The sequence below is a fragment of the Chiloscyllium plagiosum genome, unplaced genomic scaffold (assembly GCF_037043375.1).
Source record: "Chiloscyllium plagiosum isolate Xiang-an unplaced genomic scaffold, Cpla_swu_hap1 HiC_scaffold_17, whole genome shotgun sequence".
NCBI lineage: Eukaryota > Metazoa > Chordata > Chondrichthyes > Orectolobiformes > Hemiscylliidae > Chiloscyllium > Chiloscyllium plagiosum.
In genome coordinates, this window is record NW_028270155.1 from 26642763 (window position 1) to 26665894 (window position 23132).

Below are 23132 nucleotides of genomic sequence, written 5' to 3' on the forward strand. Positions count from 1 at the left end.
AAAGTGATTAATTCTATTTGATTTAAAGGTTATAAAACAGTTTGGATTATAGAGACACAGCATCTTTTCGAAAGCAGACTTAAGTTGAATTACAGAACCCTAACCGATACGAGTCAGGATGCATAAAGGATTCCAAATCAATCAGCTGGTATAGAAACAAATTCTTTAAAGCTGATTTATTTGTTTATTTTTAAAACTTAATTTAGATATTAATTATCCATTGTGCAAATTTGCAATGGAGAGAACAGAACCTCAGCTAGAGAACCTACAATTGGATATCATCATGGTTTTGTTGAATTGATTGCACAGAACTCCACATCGGGTGGGTTACATCTCCAAGGCTTAATTTAGAAACCCAGAAACTGGAATTCAATGACACACCTCTATTATCAGCATTACATTTGTTTCTTCCAATATAGCCTTATATAACATGTCTCTGGCATGTTACTGACATTATTGGTTTGAAAATATTTTGTTGGCAAGATCAGAAATGTTGGTAGTGTGAGCTGTCCTCAAACAAGATCCAGAATTATTTAATCTAAGTTTTGATGAGCAGAATGTATATCTACAGAGATCAATGTGGATGTGTTGAATTTTGACTTCCCACCTCGAACTTCATCCTAAGACCCTTATAGGCAAAGATAAGCATATTCTTGGTGCTGTGGGAAAAAAAATAACATTCTCAATGAAGGTGAAAAAGAACTGTCTACAAATCTTTCACAAAAATAAACTTTAAACACAACTTAAATACTGAGTAGAATGTATAAGCTAAAGTTCCTCTCTCTATGATGAAGCAAACGTTCAAAACTTATTTGTGTAAATGTATTGGATGACAATACAGGAGACATTGTTGGTAAGTTTGCAGATGACACCAAAATTGGTAGCATAGTGGACAGCAAAAAAGGTTATCTAAGTTTACAAAGGTGTCCTGAATAATTGGGTCAATGGACTGAGGAGTAGCAGATGGAGTTTAATTTTGATAAATGTGTAGTATTGCATTTTGATAAAACAAACAAGGACAGGACTTATTCAATTAATAATCGGGCTCTGGGTGGTGTTGTAGAACAGAGAGACCTTGGGGTTCAGGTACATAATTCTTTGAAATTTGCATCACAGATAGACTGGGTGGCTAAGAAGGTGTTTAACATGCTTGCCTTCATTGCTCAGACCTTTGAGTCTCGAAGTTGGGGTGTCATGTTGAGGTTGTACAGAATGTTGTACAGTACTGTGTATAGTTCTGTTTGCCATGTTATTGGAAGTATATTGTTAAATTGGAGAGGGTTCAGAAAATAAAATTAACAGGATGTTGTTGGGAATGGAGGGTTTCAGTTATAAAAATAAGCTGGCTAGGTTGAAGCTTTTTTCACTGGAGCATAGGAGGTTGAGGGGTGACCTTATAGAGTTTTATAAAATCATGACGGGCCGAGATAAAGTAAAAAGCAACGGTCTTTTCCCTAAGGTGGAGGAAACAAAATTAGGGGGCACATTTTTAAGTTGAGAGGAGAAAGCTTTAAGACGGATAAGAGGGGCAACATTTTTACAGAGAGTGGTTCATGTGTGGAATGAACCACCAGAGGAGCTGGTGGGTGCAGGTACAGTTACAACATTTAAAATACATTTGAATAAGTACAAGAACAGAAAACATTTGGAAGGATATGAGAAAATACAGGCAACTGGGACTAGTTTAGTTTGGAAAATGGTTGACATAGATTAGTTGGAGCGAAGGGTCTGTTTCAATGCTGTCCGACTTTATGACTCTATCATGTGCAGCCGCATATTTACAATTGTGTTTTGATTTGTTGTCCTCTGCCGACAATCCTCATGCCTCTCTTTCCAAAGGCCTGGTGTGCATGTTTTGTGTCATTGTCTTAACGAGTTGAATATAATAAATGTTCCTGGTGAGAAAACGATATTGAATGAGGTTGTCAACAGAAAGTTAAAACTTAATAAAATCTTGGCATTTTGTCAATGTAACAATAATTCAATTTCAGTTAGTAAGTAATCTTACTGTAACAGCAAAATTAGCTTGTGATGAATAAGGCATAGTTTTGGAGCAGCCCATATTTGAGAGACACAAAATGGCTGACAAAGTAACTAAAATAAAATTAACAGCTTGGTCCAGCATTTATGTGAAACAACGGTACCTTTGAGAAGGGGTTATTCAGAGGCAAAAGGGCGCATTGCATGAATAACAGCTGCAAGGCATGTTGGTAGATAGTTTTTATAAGAAATGTCCAGGGATAGACAGTCTGAAGATTTGTAACAAACAGTGAAGAGGGAGGTAAACTTCTACCAGAACAAACACAGATGAACTAGTGGGGTTATAGCTTGTAAAAATCTGATGGATCAAACAAGTTCATTCAACTATGACATATGATCGATTCCAGCCTCGTTAATGAAAGGATGTTATCCAATTCAATGAAAAGAATCACTCAGAATAAGGACAATAAATCTCAGTCCAGAAGGCAGTCAGCCTAACTCATCATGCAGCTGTGAAAACAGCAGCTAAGGTTATTTTGCAGTAATTAGCTTTTTTATATATTATTCGCAATATTAAGAAATTGGTTCTAGTTAAACATTCTTCAGATAATTACAGAGATGCATGGAAATGTAATTATAGATACAAGTATACAACAACCATTGTTAACTGAAAAGCACTGGGGAAAAGTTTCAAACATAGGTATGAAAGTTAGCTAGTCTCACCTGGCATATCCTGTATGATACAATTGCTTGCAACTCATTAGCTAAAGAGTGCTAACAGTAGAAGTAATAGAACTCTTTACATACAATTAACTTTGTAATAGAAATTAACATTATGAATCTAATTGCAGTTAGCTAGAACCAACTATCATATAATATATATTAGAACAGTGGGAAAATAAAAGAGGAGGAACAGAATTTAATAGAGATATCAAATGAAATCCAATGAACAACATGATTCAAGCAGTCCTGAGAGATAACCAAGACTGGGATTTGACAGAAGGAGTACAGCCAATAACTTTGGAATGTGAATTAATAAGATGCATAGCAAGATCCCAAGGCCTGGAGATTACAACGTCTGTAAAACATCATGAGTTCATGGGGAACTAGGGCTCTCCGCAGGAGTTTCCATCATTGATTATGCATTTCAAAGGATTGGATGTATAGAATAAGGGATGTGCACAGTGACCACCATCATTTATCTCTCTTCTAATCTGAGCTAAAGATGAAGGGGACAACTGAGTTCTCATGTTGAGACCAGATTCAGGAGGATCCTTGCATGATCTGGTGATTGCTTGATTAAGAATAAAGACTGCCACATGCCTGAATTCTGCCTGCTCCTGACTCTTTGTCCTCAGTCAGGGATTTTGCTCCTACACATAGTAATTGTAATAAACTCTACAGGTGATTCAACAAAGTTTGTGAACAGAATCATCTGACCCATACTGTGCAGCCAGATTTAATAAAAAAATGCTGTAGATTAAAACAAAAATATAGCCTGAGATGAAATTAACATTTTCCACAAAAGCAATTAATGCAATTGACCAAACTGCAAGAGTCCTAATGTCTTAGCGATTTACACCATTATGAGAGTCGTCACATATTGGAGATGAAACAAAGCAAATAATTACTAAGTTTGAAAAGCATAAACTCAGCAGGCAGCGAATGTACAATTCATCTACTGTTTCAAGAAACCCTTTCCTTGGCAGACTAGAGAACATGAATTAAAAATTGAAGAATTGAACACAGATGGAGAAGACTCTATTTCCCAATAAGAAATGTGTGTGGTTACATCACTGATTGGAAAGAAACTTCAGAAAACTGAGAAATTAAATGATAACTGCAATATTTGTCACTGTTGATGGTCCCATTTGACCAGTCTCAGATTAAAATCAGATGCCCCAAGGAAACCCAAAAAGGTCTAAACTGTATATTATTTTATGTTTTTTTTACTGGACCATGTTCCCTTTTAACTTTGTACCTGTGTGTGTTTGAGAGCAAATGTGGCTGCTGAGAAGCCACTTGCTTGACCTCACATCTTTATTAATTTTTGGGGGGTTAACAGATACTAAAATCATTCTTCCTTTAACATTGAAACACAGAAACATAGAATTTTTGAATGGGAGTGGGTCATTCTGCCCCTCAAGCCTTTACTGCTCTGATTATATTCAATATAATAATGGCGGATTATCCAATATTGTGTTTCTACTTTCTCCCCATGTCCTTTCTTACCTTTAGCTCTAAGAAATATATATAATTCCTTTCTGAAAATGTGTAATGGTTTCACCTCAAGCACTTTCTGTGGTAGACAATTCCTCAGGCTCGCCACTCTCTGGGGGAGAAATTTCTCTTCATCTAATTCCTAAATGGCTTACCCCATATCCTGAGATTGTCACCACTGGTTCTGGACTCCTCAGACATTGAGAACATCCTTTCTGACTTTGCCTTGTCTAGTTTGAATTGTATAGATTTATCCCCCTTATTTTTCTAAACACCAGTGAATATAATCCTAACTGAAACAACCTATCTTCATATTTCAGTCATGCCATCCCAGGAATCAGTCTGATAAACCTTTGTTGCAGTCCCTCCATAGCGAGAACATTCATCCTTGGCTGAGGAGGTCAAAACTTTGCTCAATACTCCAGAGGTGGTCTCACCAAGGCCCTGATCAATTGCAGCAAGACATCCTTGCTCCAGTACTTGAATCCCCTCGCATTGAAGACCAACAGACCATTTTCCTTCTTCACTAATCTGCTGCACCTGCCTACAGGGAATGTCATCCAGGTCTCATTGCAAAATCCCCCTCCCAAGCTATCACCATTCAGAAAATAATCTGCCCTCCTGTTTCTGCTACCAAAGTGGATAATTTTACATTTATCTACATTATACTTTATTTGCCATGCATTTGACCACTCAACTGAAAGACCCCTGGATTCTCCTCACAGTTCACCCATCCATCCAACTTTGTGCCATCAGTAAACTTGAAGATCTTACATTGAGTTTCCTCAACTAAATCTTTAACATATATTTTAAATAGCTAGGCCCAAGTAATGATTCTTGTGATACTCCACTTGTCATTGACTGCCTTGTGGGAAATAACTGTTTATTCCATCTCTTTATTTTCTGCCTGCCAACTATCTTCTATCCAAGCCAGTACATGACCCCCAATCCTACTTGCTTTAATTTTACATGCTAATCTCTTCTGTGGAACATACCAAAATCCTTCTGAATGTGCAAATAAACAACATCTTCTGGCTTCCCCTCATTAATTCTAATTAATTCCTGTAATTACATTAGTTGGGGAAGAATCTTCAAATTATACTGATTTTATTTAGTGGACAGGCATGCTTTTTTTTTCAAGAAATAGTTAATGCATTAAACATCGAGTGTGCATAAATGAAAGTAGTAGTTGTTTTAGTATATTTTTGAAGTCCTTTCTCAGTGATTTTAAATTATATTATTCACAATAAAAGACCAAAACCTTATTAAACTTCAGATTTTTTATGATACACTCAATTTCAACTCTTTCAATGGAATTGCACTGGGTTACCAGTTCCAAATACATCAAGTAATAGATTTTAATAGAAAAAAACTATAAATTATTACACTGCTTGACTGCATTGGTTCATGGAAAGTTTTATGGTTATGATTTGCAAGTTATTTTAGATATAGAAACAGTCTCTTTCTAGTTCAGACCTTGAATATTGGTGAAATGCGAGACATATTGCTGAAGACCTTTTTCCCACATGGTGAAAAGCTTCATCAACATGCCACTTTTTCAATGATATTCAAACTATTTTTCATGAAAGCCTGAACTGTAACCTAACCTAGATATTTTGGGTTCAGTTCTTTGGTTGTGCCCAAAGCATCAATTCTACCTCACCATATCTCTAAATGGCATTAAACCATCTCCTGTTTCTATCGGGTGCTGGCTTTACTTGCAAACTCCCTCCCGTCTCCCAGTTTATTCCTCATAGAAGCAAACAGAAGACACTGCTCCTTGTTGTTGAGGCTTGTTGTATTATTTAGTATCCCTTTTATGCAGAATTGTATTTTTAAGTTATGACTTTTACATAGTATGTACTTTATAAAAGTCAAATGACTCCTTAATTGTTTCAGAACTGTGATGAACTCATTATTGGAGCTCTGTGTGATTGATATTTTAAGGTACTGCAAATAAAATTACACCTAATACTTTTGGAATCTATTGATCCCATTTTTCAAGGGCACCTGGGATATAATAGATAATGATATTAGTAACATCTAAACTTGATCACTTCCTGACCAAGTTAGTCTTTCTAGTGATTTGTGGGCTGTGTTGTAACAGTGTCTCTCCAAAGCTCATAGTCACTGCATTATCACTAGGATACAGAAAGGTAGGTGATGTAGTTTTGGGTCAGTGGGTATGTTTATACCCAAATCCAGTACCAAGACAGAAAACTTGTCAAAAGCTTGGAATATATCTCCAGAAAAGTTTAGACCATTTCTGGGCAGCTTGCTATTTTTAGCTCTTTCTTTTCCTTTTTTTTCGGTTTTATGTCAGCTGTCCTCACTCATTCTTTTACTCTGTCCAACTCTCTTCCCTGGTGTTAATGAGTTTGCAAATTTGCATCGGCTGGCATGTTCAAAAGGGGCATCTAGTGAAAGATGCCAGGCTGCAGAGTGGTTAGAAAACAAATGGAATGCTATCTTCCAGGGAATACCCTGATGGGCAAAGGGCAAGTTCCAAAGATCCCTTCCTATCTACAATTTTTAAAGCTTTTTTTAAAGAACAAGTTGCCCCTCCAATCATATGATGACATGGACAATGTAATATTGGAGTCAATTGAGCTTTTAACAAATTCGTCGGACACTTTTTCTTTAAAATCTACATTTGATGAATGCAGATTTTAGTCTGTTCCTGTATTATGTGTGTGAGCTCAGGGGAGGATAGGAAGATGGTGGGTTAAACCCCATAGATTATTTTACATGGTCCCTGACAATACACCCAGTGAGGGCATATAATATTCAGCCCTTATGTTGAAAAAGCCATGGATAAGTGGCCAATATATTTTGTATGCAAGTGTTTGTTTTCTATAACTTTTTGAGAGAGAATCAGTGCTGCTGCTGTGGCAGACCAGTAGTGCCCCTACCTCTGAGCCTGTATTTATTCCCAACTATTCCAGAGATGTGGAATAGCATCTCAGAACAGGGTGATGTGAAGATATCTATAATAATCTCATTTACAACCTCCTGTTTCTGATGTGGTAGACCTGTAGTTCATTGGCTGGCTTTGACACTTTAAAGTTGAAGTAAGGATCTTTATAGTTGAGGATTCTTAGCAGGCTGTGTCATAGAGTCTTACTGCACAGAGACAGGCCCTTTGGCGCAAACTGGTCCATGCTGACCAAAATGTCCATCAGCGCTAATCCCATTTCCCTGCAATTGGCTCATATCCTTCTAATTCTTTCCTATCCATCTATTTGTCCAAATGCCTTTTCAATGTTGTGTACCTGCCTCAAACACTTCTGCTGGCAGTTCAATCCATATGTGTATCTTCCTCTATCTAAAAAAGTTGCTTCTCAGGTTCCCTTTTATTCTTTCCCCTCTAACCTTAAATTGATGCCCTCTAGTCCTTGATTCCCCAACCCTGGGAAAAAGACTGCGTGCATACACCGTATCCATGCCTCGATGATCACATACAACTCTATAAGGTACCCCCTCAGTCTCCTACACTCTAAAGAAAAAAGCACTAGCTTGTCCAACCTCTCCCTATAACTCAGACCCTTGGGTCCTGACAACATCCTTGTAAATTTCTTCTGCACTGTTTCCAGTTTATTAACATTATTTGTATAACAAGATGACCAAAACTGAATACATTACTCCAAGAGTGGCCTCACCAATATCCTGGCAAACTGTAACATAACTTCCCAACTTCTATACTCAGTGCCATGACTAATGAAGCCTGTGTGCCAAAAGCCTTCTTCACTGCCCTGTCTACCCGTGTATCCACTTTCAGAGAACCCTGCACCTGAACTCCAAGGTCCCTCTGTTCCACTACACTCCTTAATGCCTTACCATTCACAATGAAACTCCTACCTGGATTTGACTTTCTAAAATGCAAGACCTCTCACTTACCTATACTAAACTCCATTTGCCATTTCTCGGCCGACTTTCCCAGCTGATCATGGTCCTGCTGCAATTTCTTATAACCTTCCTCGCTGTCCATGATATCGCCTATTTTAGTGTTATCTGCAAACTTACTAATCATACCTTGTACATTCTCATCCAAATCATTGGTAAACAGCAATGGGCCCAGCACCAACCCCTGATGCACTCCACTAGTCACAAGTTTCCAGTCCGACAAGCATCCTTCCACTGTTACCCTCTGTTTCCTACCACCAAGCCAAATGTGTATCCAGTTTGCCAGCTCCCCCAGATTCCATGTAAACTAACCTTCCAGAGCAGCCTACTATGTGGAAATGTATCAAAGGCTTTACTGAAATCCAGATAAACTATGTCTACTGCCCTGCCCTCATCAACCTTCCTGGTCACTGCATCAGGGAAATCTAACAAATTTTTGAGGCATGACCTCCCATACACAAAGCTATACTGACTATTCCTAATCAAACCCTGTCTTTCCAAATACATATATATCTTATCTCTTATTTAATCTTCTCAAGTAACTTACTTATCAGAGCTGCAAAGCTTCTTGGAGTTGAATTTCCCGGAGGATTTTTCTCAGCTGAACTTTAACTGGAACTGATGTCCCACAATATTTATAAATCAATGTTACAGACTGGTTGAGCTGATTGCTAGGTGGCTTCTGCTGGAATTGCTACAAACAGCTGTTTGGTTGGTTTTTAAAAGCAGACAAAGGAACATGGCTGTCTCAGCATCTGTCTTTTCACAACTTTGAGACCTTTATCCAGTAAGGTGTGGTGGACAAATTGCTTACCCGTCCTATGTTGTGGGTTTTACACATTCAGTGTCTTTGCCTTTAAGTGTCACCTCCATCTGATATACCCTTCTAATTAGTTTCATATTGATTCACATCAGTCTTCTTGAGATTGGGGAGTGGTTCTAATCCACAATTGAGTTCATGTGACCTTAAGGTGGTCGAGTGTTCCAGCCTTTCTGCATTACTTAAAATAGAAAATTTAGTTTGAAGTTCAAAATTGGACATTCTGGTACTGGGCATTTCACTTCATTACATTGAATCTGGATAGCCTTTATAAATGATTTGGATGTGAATACACGAGTAATGGTTAGTAAGTTTGTAGATGACACCAAAATTGGAGATGTAGTGGACAGTGAAGAAGGATCTCAGAGTATAATGTGACATTGATCAGATGGGCCAATGAGCTAAAGATTGGCAGGTGGAGTTTAATTTCGATAAATGGGAGGTACTGAATTTTGGAAAGGCAAATCAGGGCAGGACATATACAGTTAATGGTAGGTTCCCGGAGCGTGTTGCTGAACAAAGCGACTTTGGGATGCAGGTTCATCGTTCCTTGAAAGTGGAGTCATAGGTAGAAGAGGTAATGAAGAAGATATTTGGTACACTTACCTTAATTGGTTAGTGCATCAAGTATGGGATGTCATATTGCGGCTGTACAGGATATTGGTTAGGCCACTTTTAGAATACTGCATTCAATGTTGGTCTCCCAGGAAGGATGTTGTGAAACTTGAAAGGGTTCAGATAAGATTTAGAAGTATGTTGCCTAGGTTGGAGGGTTTGAGCTATAGGGAGAGGTTGAATAGGCTGGGGCTATTTTCCCTGGAGTGTTGGAGGTTGAGGGGTGACTTTATAGAATTGTTTTAAAATCACGAGGAAAAAGTCAAGGTTTTTCTTCCAGGATAGGGGAGTCCAAAACTAGAGGGCATAGGTTTACTGAAAGAGGGGAAAGATATAAAACGAACCTAAGGGGCAAATTTTTCACATAGAGGGTGGTGCATGTACGGAATTAGCTGCCTGAGGAAATGTGGATGCAGGTACAATTACAACATTTAAAAGGCATTTGGATAGGTATATGCATAGAAAGGGTCTAGAGGGATATGGGCTAAATGTTAGCAAATGGGACTAGATAGATTTAGGATGTCTGAATAGCATGGATGATAGATTTTCATCATATAATCCTTACAATGTGGAAACAGACCATTTGATCCAAAACGTCCACACCAACCCTCTGAAGAGTAATCCTCCCAGACCCATTCCCCTACCCTAATACTTTACATTTACTCCTGACTAATGCACCTAACTTCCACATCCCCGAATACTATGGGCAATTTAGCCTGGCCAAATTATCTAACCTACACATCTTTGGACTGTGGGAGGAAACAGGAGCACCTGGAGGAAATCCATGCAGACACAAGGAGAATGTGCAAACCCCACACAGATTGAGGCTGGAATCGCAACTGGGGCCCTGGCACTATAAGGCAGCAGTGCTAACCACTGAGCCACAGTGCTGCAATATGGACAGAAGGATCTCCTTCTGTGCTATACATCTCCATGACTCTGTGACTCAACTATGATTGGGGAATGACACTTCGGGATTGAAATAAATAAAGTCCCAGAGCTAGACTCCAAAATACTTTATTATACGATACATGATTAATTTGATCTTGTGCAAATCTATAAAACTACCAGGATACAAAATTGATTATCTAAAGTTACTCAGGCAAAAGATTGAATGTGGTGTTCCAGAGTGCCAAGTGCTGGGACCACTGTTGTTCACAATTTACATTAATGATTTTGACTTAGAACTCAGAAGTCCAATTTCACAATTTGTAGTCAACACCAAAGTGGCAAATGGGATGGGCTGTTTTGTGAATAATGAGGGAGACTGCAAAGATCTACAAGAGGACAGCAAAAAACTTGCAAAATGGGCATGAAGCTGGTAATCAACAGAGAACCATAATCTTAAATTCTTGAGTTGCTATGGCACAACACTAGCTGTGACAAACAACATGATAGCCAGAGTGCATTATAAAGTTAATTTCTGTGGTCTATTTAACAAGATAACAAATACAGACATCAATATTAATTGCCCCCATACTGTGTTAAACAAGATGTACAACCACTTTAATTGGCTAACAGGCTAATTAATAGAATGACAAAGTTCAGGCGCTGCCCAGCTTTTCTGTAGAGACCAGGAACAATCTGTTCTTTGCTTTGCTGCCAAGTGATTTGTATATCTTTGGTGGCTTAAGACTTGAATGTTAAACAGTATGAATACAGTTTTCATTCAAAGGTAACGTTTTTAATGAAATGACAATTTATTTCAGTTTACCTGTCACTTGGGAGTTCCTCCTTTCAAATTTTGTTTTGTAATGCTCCTGTGAAGCACCAAGGAATGCTTTATTATGTTAAAGATGATATTTAAATGCAATTTGTTGTTATTACATTCATAAAGCTTGTTCATTCACACTTAAATCCCACAAATTAATAAAAATGCGATCTCAATCTGCCTTGCATGCTCCAAAATCTTCCTGTGTTTTTCAATTGTTCTTATTTACCATTGTGTCTTAAGTCTTTCATATAACCACCAATTTAAAAACTAATGCTTAAATTTAAATGTTTCAAAATACTCTTGGAGATCAGTTTGAAAAAACAAGCCAATTAAAGCTACGTAAACATGACCTGGTAATTACATCTGTCTGGTTAACTAACTCTGTAAATTCTTCACTTTGGATCTTCCCACATGTGACAACATGCTTCCTTGTACTGATAAACTGGAATCCAATGTTTAAATGCTTAGTATTTTCTGACCACCAAAAGCAATAACAGGGAAAACTTTTTGGTGTGTACTCTTTGCACATTTCAGTGTTCTATAGCCTGAATGCTTGCTTGACCATTCAAATACTGATATAAGGAATATGGGAATATGCTTAGAAAAATGTGAGCATTTCCATAATTCATGTGAATATTTACTAAACCATTTATCCTTTTAGATTTGCGACATCTGGAGAGCCTTTGGATGAACCACGTAAGATCAATACACTTCAATGATGCAGAAATTACTTTACCTTAACAGTTATATATTTTGCTGTAAGTTTTTGTGCCATAAGCAGTATAGATATTTTACTGCTATCATGAAAATTATCTGTATACAAGGGCAGTAGCAAGTCATTGTATACATGTGAAACAAGAGTTGAGTCTGGAATCTGAGACAAGCCTAAGGACTTATTCTAAAAGTTTCGGTGGTAAACATTAATTGGGTAATATGGTTTTATTTAATGTGCACTTTTTACAGAAAAATCGATATTCCCAGCACATACTATCAGCTATACTAACAAGGGCAATTGCCTGGGCTATATTCTGAAGTACTGTCTTGATACTGGGTTGAAAGCTGCAACTCTTCCTTGAATTCAAGTCTTGAAATTGCAGGTCAAATTCACAAGGAGTGACAAATTCTTAATGGACTGTAACCTGAAGGGTATTGTTTCAAAGTCAGTAGATTACATTGACCTGCCTTCCATTGAACTCTACAATAAGGCGGGCAAAGGCTGTTGGTGCAGAGGAACAAATGGAACAGCATTGAAGAAATGTTGAGAGAGTGCTGTTTCTTTGTATAACAGGTGATTCAAATATATATACTGCACAAAGATTATAAAAGACCGATTCTTTATTTTACTAACAATGAATCTTGAGAAACATTAATGGAGAAACATTACCCTTGAGGAATTAACTATTTGTAATGAACATTCACCCAATATTGCAGATCTCTCTAGTTATTGTTGTATTGCTTAACCCTGGGAAACAAGTTGATAGTCAGAGGGACACCTACTGCTAACTTCCTGGGAACCTGAAACACAAATTACCTTGTCTGCCAGACACAAGGAGGATTTTTCTCTACTTATGGCCTCACAAATTCAGAGTCTTTGCTCAAATCATTCATTTGGGCCTCTCTCTTTTAGGAAGGGAAGTTGATGTATTTTCCCCTCCCATTATTGGTTGTACTGAAGTAACTAAGCTATTTCTGTTGATGCTACAACATCTTTTCTTTCATTACAACATATTTACATGCAATTTGTTACTTATAACTGGAGCATAGTTTGAGCATTTCAACTAAATGTAGAATTTACTGGGCAGAAGGCAAAAATCCACAACTGATCTGAATATTTAATACATAAATAATCTAAATTAGTGTCATTGTTGAGGCTAAAACAACATTAATAGTCTTAAAATGTTCCTCCACAAAACCAAAATGCACCTCAATAATGAAATGACTGTCCAAAGCTTTGGACAGGATATTGCAACTAAAGGTTTAGCAAGTCACTGCTTAGTTGTGGTTAATTTGTAGCAAATACCTTTGTATCTATATTGTACAGCTATCTTCAGTTCTGTTTTCTTATTCTTTTCTGGGATGTAGACATTGCCGGCAAGGCTAACATTTGTTGCCCATCCTTAATTACTTTTTAGCTGAATGTCAAATAAGAGTCAAACCCATCACTGTGCATCTGGAGTTGCTTGCAGGCTAGGCGAGGTAATGATAACAAATTTCCTTTCTATGAGATATTAGTGAATCCATTTCTTTTACAAAATTGATGATAGATTCATGGTCAGTACCAGGGAAATGAGCTTTTAGTTGCAGACTTATTAATTGAATTTAAATTCCAGCTCACTGTTAGGATTTGATGCTTTGTACCCAGAACATTAGCCTGGGACTCTGCATTCCAAGTTCAATGATATGATAACTACATCACCACCTCCATTTTGCTTCTGTGGTTCCCACATTTTATTTTCATAAACTAAACATTATAGATTATAAGCAAAAACAGGAAAGTGTTTAACAGTTAATGTCAGAATATGAACAATCGCGTTGTCCCTTTTACCATTCCACTAATTTTATGATTTCATGTATATTTACCATCTTGTCATCTTGGAACTCTTGACGTTTGTGCTGGTTTCACCTTACTAACAGCAGCATTACCAGATAAGATGATTTTACCAAGAGTTAACTGTAACAGATAAAAATGTCATCCATCCAAGATTTGCATGGCTTTTAATAAATGACATGCCTCCTGTTAAATGTTGCCAATATGATCTATGTCATAAGGTTTAAACATTTTTCTTTAGCAAGTGCAGTCTTTTTGCCATACCCAAATTTTTTTTTCTGTATTGTGAACTGATGGGAATTCTTCTGTGAGGAACAACAAAGGAAGCTGCTCAGCAATTTAGGAACACTCCAGCAATATCAGCCACCTGGAGCTACTTATAGTATTCCAGATCATTTCCTATCTTCTCTGACAACCACATACCCAGTACAAGAACTAAACAGTGATGACATGTTTCAATCAGATGACTTATTTATTTTGTCTTTCTGTTTCTGTTGTTCAATTAATCACAAAAAACACATATCCAACTGTTTGCATTCCTCTCATGAGAGAACAAAGAGACATTTGACCTCATATTCAAGGAAAGAGCTTTCAGAGAGAACGAAAAATACTGCAATCGTTTACACCTTGTTATGATTGAGAGGTGTTGCAGATGAATCTGTCTGAGTGAATGTCCACATGTTAGCTACAAAAGTTTGTTTTCAAGCTCTTGAGGATGGTAGATGTGACTGACAGTAACATATCTTTCCTGTATTGCAGGACTTAACCTTTGAAGAAATTCAGCTGGTATATTTTCCAAACTTAACATGAATTAAATGTGGTCACAATTGTTTGTCTTTTGAAATTGTTCTTTCACGTTGAATAATATCTTTTCTATCTCACTTTTCTTATTGATTGCATTTGTTTTCTTTTTAAACTACAATTCTTTCTTTCATTAATCTCATTTAATGTTTGTACCTGCAAAAAGAAATGTCCAAGAAAGCCCGGAAGGGTAGTAAATTTCATTACGTTTGTGCAGTACATTGTTTGATTATTGCTGCTGGGTAGTACTGCAGTAAGAATCGACACTGCAATGTATTATACTTTGTGTTCGATTACATCCAGTTGGTCAGACTACAGAAAGGCCATGCTATTTGTGTAGTTCTGCTTCTTGATAGTGCCACCCAGTTGCTAGTCTCGGTACAGCACTCTTCAACATGGAAGGTCACTATAGCACCATCCAGTGATAGGAATCAAGATATATCACATGGTGAAACTGTTCCCTCGTGGGTTTTAACTGAGTTTCCGCAAGCCTGACCAAAAGTTGCAAGACGGTGTTTCAAAAGATAATTTTCTTCCATGAAATGAGATTGTGCTTTGAGACACATTATAGATATAACATGAAATAGGAATAGACCTGAACAGTAGGTCTGCTATCCAGTAAAATAGTAGCTAATCTGATCGTGGCCTATCTCCATTTTCTCACATGCCCTGCGTAATGCTTGACTGTTAATCTATCAAAATTCTAACACATTCTTCAACATGTGCCATGACCCAGCCACCTCAAATTTCCCTGAAATAGAATTCAAAGACAGATGAGCCTTTGTGAAATTTCTCCTCATCTCCTTCTTAAATCTTTTTAAAAAGAAAATGTTCCCTCTAGTTCTAGATTCTCTCACATGTACAAACATCCTGTCAGCACCTACCCTGTGAAGCTCCCTTCAGAATCGTACAAGAAGATCAACTCTCATTCGCTAAACTCCTCCGAGTATAGGCACAACCTTCTCAATCTTTTTTTCAGAAAGAATAACCCAGCAATCCCAGGAATCAGAACAGTAAATGTTGAAAGATTTATACTTACCGTGCTAAATGGGACAGACTTTAAACAGATCTAACAACTCAAGTCTGGGCATCCATGATGCACTGTGGGCCATCAACAGCAGCAGAATTGTACCCAGCACAATCTGCAACTTCATGGCCCAGCATATCCCCTACTCAACCATTGCCATCAAGTCAGAGGGTCAACCTTGGTTCACTTAAAAATGAGATGTTGTGGAGTTATATATAGCACAGAAACAGACATTTTGGTCCAACTCGTCCATGCTGACCGGATATCCTAAATTAACCTAGTCCCATTTTCCAGCATTTGGCTCCTATCCTTCTTGTCAACCTGGTGCAGCTATGAAACAGTCCTACCTGCATGCCAGACAGCACAAGCAGTAAGCAATAGACAAAGATATGCCATCCCACAACCAATGGATGACTGCAAATGCTGGAAACCAGATTCTGGATTAGAGTGGTGCTGGAAAAGCACAGCAGTTCAAGCAGCATCCAAGGAGCAGGAAAATTGACGTTTTGGGCAAAATCCCTTCATCAGGAATAGAGGCAGAGTGCTTGCAGTGTGGAGAGATAAATGAGAGGGGGGTGGGGGTGGGGAGAAAATAGCGTAGAGTACAATAGGTGAATGGAGGTGAGGGTGGAGGTGATAGGTCAGAGAGGAGGGTGATATGATATGATATCATATCATATGATATCAAGAAATGATTGAAGACACTGAATACTGCAAAGGCTATGGGCCCTGACAACATTTTGATAACAATACTGAAGACTCAAGTTCCCGAACTTGCAGCTCCCAAGCTGTTCCAGGACAATTACAACACTGGCATCTACCTGTCAATGTGGAAAATTGCTCAGGTATGTCCTTTACATAAAAAGCAGGACAAATCCAACCCAGCCATTTATCATCCCATCAGTCTACTCCCCATCATCAGTAAAGTGATGGAAGGTGTCATCAACAGTCCTAGTAAATAGTACCACTCAGCAAAAACCTGTTCAGGGATGCCCAGTTTGGGTTCCGCCAAGGCTACTCAGCTCCTGACTTCATTACAACCTTTGTTCAAACATGGACAAAAGAGCTGAATTCCAGAGGTGAGATAAGAATGACAGCCCTTATCATCAAGGCCGCCTTTGATCGAGTGTGGCATCAAGGAGCTCTAGCAAACTGGAAATCAACAGGTCTCAGAGGGCAAATTCTCCAATGGTTGGAGTCATACCTGACACACAAAAAGATGGCTGTGGTTGTTGGAGGTCAATCATCTCACCTCCAGGATATCTCTGCAGGAGATCCTCAGAGTAGTGCCCAGGCCTGACACCACCCAAAGAATACTTGATCCCCCCCAAAGGATCCATGATCCCTGATCTCAAGGTATCCTTGGACCATATCCATTGGGATACCTCATGTCTTCAAAGGAGAATCCTGGCTATCCAAAATAAATATACCAAGGACAGACCTGATCTTACCTGGCCTAATCGCCTCTGTCTGTGTTCCAGATGTTAGGGAATCCAAAATTTGATTTGAGTGGAGGCAGTTGATCAGTTAAATGTTACCTTCCTTTGTTTTTCCCTAGGTGACAAGGATCTCTGGCCATGCCAAAAGTCTTGACCTTGATCATCGTAGAAAATGTAACTCTTCGCACATCAAACGTCATGAATTAGTATTTGTCAAATCAAATCAATAATTGCAACACTATGAAAGAGTAGTTTCATTTGCCTTTTAATGTTTCTTTCTCTCTTTGTTTCTCTGCTTTTCTCCTGAAGGCATTAACTGATTCCTGTTGAACATTGACAATTTCTTTTAATATATGAGGCTATATAATGCTTCTTGGCAAAAATGCCTGTCCACAGGATGCAGCCATCCCTGATTCTCATCACATATGTTCACTTCCAGCAGAGGTCACTGTATCATCTATCCTTATTCTCATCATATGTTCACCTGGTGTTGCCTCCCTCACAAAGTACAGATTATATTTTGCACAAATTTTACCTATAACCAACAGAAAAGCATTTTGATTCTGCTGACAGCTTTCACATTTCACACTGGAACAGGTATGATATCCTGTTCCAAATCAGCTGCCTCCTCTCAGCACAGAGATGATATGAAGCTGTCTTGGATATCTTTGGGAACCTCACATTAACCCACTGCAGGAGAAGTTGGACTGACACAGAATTTTCCTTTCACTTTGTTCCAATTTCATCCTGTGTTAGTGGGTAATGAAGTATAGAGTAGAATGAGATAGTACTATCATGAAGCTATAGCTGGTACCTGTGTTGTCCATTACTGTCGAAAGGAAGAGCTTCTAAGCACACGATCCACAGGATTTGCAATGTCCCTTCCTCACAATTGGAGTGAGTGTTCTTCAATTCTTTCGCTGATATATCAAGTTCTCCCAGCTCTGAGACAGTATCCTCTCCTTAAGAAATAGTTTTGAGTCATGGATTGTTGCTTTCTGTTAACTCTAGATGCTTGTCTGGACGGTGGCAGATTTTCTCGGGATCAGGGATTCCAGGAGTCGGAATCATGCTTCCCCCCCAACCCCTAGCTACCACCCCATCCCTCTGCAACTCCGCTGAGACCTTCCAGCCAATTTGAGGCTGATAACTCAGTTGCACAGTGGCGCCACCCGGGAGTGATGGTTGCTGCAGGTATGACAGCCACCTGAAGCCGAAGATTATCCTTTGATCCTAGCCCACAGGGGTGTGATGGCAGGAGAGGGGTTACAGGGTGGAAGGTGGGAAGAAATTGACAGCAAAGGCAGAGGGCGCATCTCAGAAGCTCCCCATTTTGCAACGAAGCATCTCTCAACCAGGATCTGCATGACTTTGAACGAGGGAACCACCCCCATGGCAGCCTCTTGGCAGCTATGAAGGATACATACCTTGTTTTGCTTGTCGTGTACACCATAGAGGAGCCCTCCCACTTCCCCACCACTGGACTGCTTCTGGTGATGGTTGGTTAGGGCCCTTAAATGGCCATTAATTGTTTGTGGGAGTGGGAAGACCCCAAGGGGTAAATCACATTGGAAACAACAGGGTTCCCACTGATCTCTGCTTATAGGATTAACCCTAACTCTAACTGTAACGCTGACCCTAACTCTAATCCTAAACCAAACCTTAACCCTAACTGTCACACACTATAGGATAAAGCATTAAAATTCACCATGCTGTAGAAGTCTGCATATAGCTCATAATTGAAGGATAGTTAATTGCGGAAGATGGGTGTGTTTGAAGGGCATAATTAGGGTTAAAAAAGGGCTTATTGAAGCATTTTATTAGGAGTAATAATAAAGAAAGATACGTCAAGTACTTTCATTGAAAGATGAGTGTTGTCCCTGGCACTCTCTTGGGATTGATGGTAAACGAGTCAAACAGCTTAATACATGTGTGAGGGGAGGTCTCAGACATTCAGTCTCAGGAATTGTGATTGATGTGTTTAATAATTGCCCACCCTGGTTATGTCATTAATGCATTTCCTGTCTGAATTTCTTTATACAGTGAGTCCCTTCGGACCCGGTCCATCTTTGACCTCCATATAAACTGGAAGATGGCCCGGGTGACTGCAGCAGCACAGGTTCTGGGAATAGGCAAGACCTGTGCAACGTATAACAGCAATGACAGTGCCTCACACCTGATGACCAGGTTTTTTCCCACGATGGAGAGCGACCGTAGCTTCCATCTGCCCAGTTTCTGCCTCACTTTGGTGATACGCTCCTCCCAAGACTTGGCGCACGCTCCAGCCCCTCCGAACCAAATACCCAGCACCTTCAGGTGGTCGGTCATGACGGTGAAGGGGATCGAAGATTGGTCGGCCCAGTTCCCGAAGAGCATGGCCTCGCTCTTGCCTTGGTTTACCTTGGCCCCCGAGGCCCGTTCGAACTGGTCACAAATGCACATGAGTCTGCGCACGGACAGCGGATCCGAGCAGAAAACGGCGACGTCATCCGTGTACAGGGAGGCCTTAACCTGCAGGCCCCCGCTGCCAGGAATAGTCACCCCTCTCAGGCTCGCATCCTTCCTGATGGACTCGGCAAATGGCTCTATGCAGCACACAAACAAGACAGGAGAGAGGGGGCAGCCCTGCCTGACTCCAGATCTGACTGGGAAGCTATCTGATTCCCACCCGTTGATTGAGACTGCACTGACAATGTTGGTGTAGAGCAGTCTGATCCAATTGCAGATTCCCTCCCCAAAGCCATTTTGGAGAGAACATCTCTCATATACGTGTGTGATATCCTGTCAAAGGCTTTCTCCTGGTCCAGGCTGATCAGGCAGGTGTCCAACCCTCTGTCCTGCACGTAGGCGATCGTATCCCTGAGGAGTGCGAGACTCTCAGCGATCTTCCTGCCCGGCACAGCACAGGTTTGGTCAGGGTGAATCACTGACCCTAGAGCAGACCTGACCCGGTTGGCGATTACCTTTGACAGAATTTTGTAATCTGCATTCAACAGTGAGATTGGTCTCCAATTTTTGAGTTCCTCCCTCTCCCCCTTCCGCTTGTAGACGAGGGTGATGATGCCTTTCCTCATGGATTTACTCATGGTACCTGCCCGAAGCATACTGATATGCACCTCCAGCAGGTCCTGGCCAATCAAGTCCCACAGAGCGGAATAGAGCTCGACCGGTAAGCCGTCGCTTCCGGGAGTTTTATTCTTTTCGAGGGACTCGAGGGCCTTGGTCAGCTCGTCCAGAGATAGCGGCTGGTCCAGCCTCTCCCGTGTCCTGTCGTCTAAGACCTCCGTGATAGAGGACAGGAATGACTGGGAGGCCGTGCTGTCAGTCAGCTTCGTGTCATACAGACTGGCATAGAAGGATTTACTGATCCTCATGACGTCAGCCTGAGATGACGTTATCGAGCCTTCTTCTTCCTTCAGGCTGCTGAGCACAGAGCTCTCTTTGTGCACCTTCTGGAAGAAGAAACGTGAGCACGTCTCGTCCTGCTCCACCGAGCGGACCCTGGAAGATTATCTTGGAGGCCTCCGAAGCAAAGAGCGAGGCTTGCTGGCCCTTCACCTCCTTGAGGTCCTCCGTGACATCCACCCCCATTGTCTGCAGCAGGAGCAGGTTCTGCATACTTTCCTGGAGCTGGGACAGTTTTCCCCGCCTCTCTCTCGCCTCCTGAACACCTTTGAGGATGAAGAACCTCTTGATGTTCCCTTTTACTGTTTCCCACCAGTCCGCTGGGGACTCAAAGAAGGGCTTCACGGTTCTCCGACCTGCGTAGTTCCTCTTGAGCTCCTCAATGTTTTCCGGGGTCAACAGCTTGGTGTTCAGCTTCCACGTTCCCTTACCAGCCCGCTGCTCGTCCTGTCGGTGACAGTCGGCCAGCAGGAGGCAGTGGTCGGAGAAGAACACCGGCTTGACGTCGGTGGATCTGACCGAGAGCGTTCGGGACACAAACAGGTAATCTATCCTTGAGAGGATAGACCCGTCTGCCCATGACCAGGTGTATCTACGCTGCGCTCTGTCTGCAGGGGCGCTGAAGGCGTCGTGCAGCTTGACATCTTTTACCGTGTCCATCAGGGCTCTGGACGTGGCGTCCACTTTACTGTCCCCCCCGCCGGATCGTCCATCTGCATCAATGATACAGTTGAAGTCTCCGGCCAGAATGACCGGCCTGGACGTAGCCAGCAACAGTGGAAGCTGCTGCAGGACGGTCATTCTTACCCACTGGGCGTACACATTAATCAGTCTCAGGGAGCATTCCTGTACATGACGTCGGCGACGAGGAGGCGCCCGCCCACCACCTCCTTAACCTCGGAGATGGTGAAGTTGCCTCCTCTCAACAGGATACCCAGGCCGGAGGCGCAGCTATCGTTGCCCCCCAACCAAACTGACGGCCCATGGGCCCATAAGCTCGACCATCTCCTGTAGCTGCTGAGGTGCGGTATTCCACACTCCTGCAGGAACAGGACGTCGGCTTTAACATTGGCCAGGAAGGCCATCGTAGAAACACATCGCGTAGCCGATTTGATGCTACGCACATTGATGCTGGCAACTCTTATCCCCATTTTAACAGTTTACAAGGTTAACAGTGTCCATTTGCTGCTGGTCTTGCCCCTCTGGGGTAGCTGTGTGCATTCCCATGGTGACGGCAAACTGCTGGACCCTCCCAGGGCTGAGGTAGCTGTCCGGCTCCACGCTGGAGCCATTTCCCCACTCTGGTGTCTTTGGGTCGGCCCCAGGGTCCGCATAGTTCAGTTCTCCATCTGACAGTTCTCCATCTGTGGGGCTGTCACAGGACCGCTGCTCCCAGTTACCTGGAGCTGTGGGCCGGTGGGTACCTCTTGGTTCTCACCGGGTGGGGGGGAGGCCTTTACCCATCCCCTCAGAGGGATCATCTTTTCCTGTTTGGGCGGTGCTGCCCTCCTTTTTCCCCACGGCGCTCTGTCTCTTCCTCTGGTGACGACCCTCCTTGCGCCCGTCCTCACCGTCGGAAGAGCTGCCTGTATCCTCACCGTGTAGGTGTCGCTTCCCCCCTCGCTGGGTGGCTTTGGGAGGTTTCCTCTTCCTGCTTTTCACGGTAATCCAATCCTCTGCCTCCTTTGGTCCCTTCTCTTCCATTTCCTCCGAATGTCTTGCAGGAGCTTGGATCGGCTGCTGCACCTCCCCGCTGTCTGCCGTCTGCTCCGCTACAGCCCACCCTTCCTTCTGGTTGCCTCTAGGCACCGTTCCCGTGCTGTTTTGTGGTACCTTGCTGGTCTTGGGCGGTCCACGGCTCGTGTTGCCACCTCCGGCCATCTGTGCGTGGGTGGCAGCCCCTCGTCTTGGGCAGGCCTTGTACATGTGGCCCGCCTCTCCGCACAGATTCTTGGCCTCCTTACATTCCTTGGTCGGGTGGCCTTCCTGCTTGCAATTTCGGCAGACGGTCACCTTGCAATCCGCCGCCATGTGGCCTGACCTCCCGCAGGTTCGGCACACTTTTGGCTGCCCTGCGTATGTCAGGTAACCTCTGCTTCCTCCGATGGCAAAGCTGGAGGGTGGGTGGAGGATGTTCCCACTGGCATCGACCCTCAGGATTACCCTGACCTGTCGTTTGCTGGTCCAGATCCCGAAAGGATCGACCACATCGGTACTCCCTCCCTCGACCTGGACGTATCTCCTCAAGAGGGTCAGGACATCTGCTGCTGGGACGTGAGGGTTGTACATCTGGATTGTTACGACCCGACTCCTCTGCGCAGGAAGCACACACAACGGGACCGCCGACAAGATGGAGAACAGAGGCTCCCCTTCCTTCTCCTTGAAGACCTTCAGGAGCTGCTCGCAATTCTTCACGCTCCTGAAGGTCACATCGAAATAGCCTGCCGCAGGGAAATCCTGCAGGCAGTACACGTCCGCTGCTTCGAACCCGCAGCACTCCAGCAAAATCTTCTTCACAAACACCGTCCGATCGACCGGTGTGTGCTCCTCCACCTTCCTCACAGTCACCCTGACTGTGGTACGCAAACACCAAGTGTCATTACGTACTGAGGTTCTACTTGTCCCCGGTGTTGCGAAGGATGGGCCTGGCCTCGCTGCCG

At 41.8% G+C, this 23132-nt stretch overlaps 1 long non-coding RNA gene across 1 annotated transcript; it reads right to left on the reverse strand.

Annotated features, from left to right (window-relative positions):
* Positions 1-1820: 1820 nt before the first annotated feature.
* Positions 1821-14801, reverse strand: LOC122558285 (uncharacterized). The gene is made up of 3 exons (XR_006314091.2): positions 14758-14801; positions 11253-11298; positions 1821-1895 (listed from the first exon to the last, which is right to left on the reverse strand). It is a non-coding gene; the product is annotated as an uncharacterized LOC122558285 (long non-coding RNA).
* Between the last annotated feature and the right edge of the window lie 8331 nt (positions 14802-23132).